Source organism: Squalius cephalus (genome assembly GCF_949319135.1).
Source record: "Squalius cephalus genome assembly, chromosome: 8".
Taxonomy (NCBI): domain Eukaryota; kingdom Metazoa; phylum Chordata; class Actinopteri; order Cypriniformes; family Leuciscidae; genus Squalius; species Squalius cephalus.
This window is the reverse complement of record NC_137129.1, coordinates 47,198,631-47,201,130: the sequence shown is the minus strand read 5'-3', so window position 1 is coordinate 47,201,130 and position 2,500 is coordinate 47,198,631. Positions and strand designations below refer to the sequence as shown.

At 49.0% G+C, this 2,500-nt stretch overlaps 1 protein-coding gene across 1 annotated transcript in view; it reads left to right on the top strand.

Moving 5' to 3' along the window:
- Positions 1 to 2,500, top strand: part of col14a1b (collagen, type XIV, alpha 1b) — a 101,898-nt gene that overhangs the window by 58,852 nt on the left and 40,546 nt on the right.

Below are 2,500 nucleotides of genomic sequence, written 5' to 3'. Positions count from 1 at the left end.
CAGGTGAGGAATACACACTAAGGTGAGGAACACACACACACACACACTCAGGTTAGGAACACACACACACACACACACAGGTGAGGAACACACACACACACACTCAGGTTAGGAACACACACACAGGTGAGGAACACACACTCAGGTTAGGAACACACACACACACACACAGGTGAGGAACACACACTCAGGTTAGGAACACAACACACACACACACACACAGGTGAGGAACACACACTCAGGTGAGGAACACACACACACACACACACACAGGTGAGGAACACACACACACACACACACTCAGGTGAGGAACACACACACACACACTCAGGTGAGGAACACACACACACTCAGGTGATGAACACACACTCAGGTGAGGAACACAAACTCAGGTGAGGAACACACACACACAGGTGAGGAACACACACACACACACACACACACACACACACACAGGTGAGGAACACACACAGGTGAGGAACACACTCAGGTGAGGAACACACACACACACACACACACACACACACACACACACTCAGGTTAGGAACACACACACACACACACAGGTGAGGAACACACACACACTCAGGTTAGGAACACACACACACACACACACACACACACACAGGTGAGGAACACACACTCAGGTTAGGAACACACACACACACACACAGGTGAGGAACACACACTCAGGTGAGGAACACACAACACAGGTGAGGAACACACTCTCAGGTGAGGAACACACTCAGGTGAGGAACACACACACAGGTGAGGAACACACTCTCAGGTGAGGAACACACACACAGGTGAGGAACACACACACACTCAGGTGAGGAACACACACACAGGTGAGGAACACACTCAGGTGAGGAACACACTCTCAGGTGAGGAACACACACACAGGTGAGGAACACACACACACTCAGGTGAGGAACACACACACAGGTGAGGAACACACTCAGGTGAGGAACACACACACACTCAGGTGAGGAACACACATACACACAGGTGAGGAACACACTCTCAGGTGAGGAACACACACTCAGGTGAGGAACACACACTCAGGTGAGGCACACACACACTCAGGTGAGGAACACACACACAGGTGAGGAACACACTCAGGTGAGGAACACACACACACTCAGGTGAGGAACACACATACACACAGGTGAGGAACACACTCTCAGGTGAGGAACACACTCAGGTGAGGAACACACACTCAGGTGAGGAACACACACTCAGGTGAGGCACACACACTCAGGTGAGGAACACACACTCAGGTGAGGAACACACACACACTCAGGTGAGGAACACACACACACACAGGTGAGGAACACACACACACACGGGTGAGGAACACACACTCAGGTGAGGAACATACTCAGGTGAGGAACACACACTCAGGTGAGGAACACACACACACACACACACACACACACACACACACTCAGGTGAGGAACACACACTCAGGTGAGGAACACACACACAGGTGAGAAACACACACTCAGGTGAGGAACACACACACACTCAGGTGAGGAACACACACACACACACACACACACTCAGGTGAGGAACACACACACACACACACACTCAGGTGAGGAACACACACACACACACACACTCAGGTGAGGAACACACACACACACTCAGGTGAGGAACACACACACACACACACACACACACACTCAGGTGAGGAACACACACACACAGGTGAGGAACACACACACACACAGGTGAGGAACACACACACACTCTCAGGTGAGGAACACACACAGGTGAGGAACACACACTCAGGTGAGGAACACACACTCAGGTGAGGAACACACACACACACACTCAGGTGAGGAACACACACACACACACACACACACACACTCAGGTGAGGAACACACACACTCAGGTGAGGAACACACACACACAGGTGAGGAACACACTCAGGTGAGGAACACACACACACACACACACACAGGTGAGGAACACACACTCAGGTGAGGAACACACACACACACACACACACTCTCTCAGGTGAGGAACACACACACACAGGTGAGGAACACACTCAGGTGAGGAACACACACACACACAGGTGAGGAACACACTCAGGTGAGGAACACACACACACACACACAGGTGAGGAACACACACACACACACACACACAGGTGAGGAACACACACACACACACACACACACACACACACAGGTGAGGAACACACACACACAGGTGAGGAACACACACTCTTCATCAGCACTAAAGCACACACCTGATCCTGTAACGCTGTCTTCAGCCCAAACCATTACAGCAAAAAGATTTTACATTAATATTTCTATAATTTAACGACACATTCACATGTTCACTGCTCTCAAAATGAAATGTTTCATCTTTTTTATTAAAAGTGTTTTATTTAGTTTTTTCATTTTTATGTGTTTCAAAATTATTCAAAATTATGTGTTTATTTTAGTTATACACATTATTATGATTCAATTATTAGCTTTTC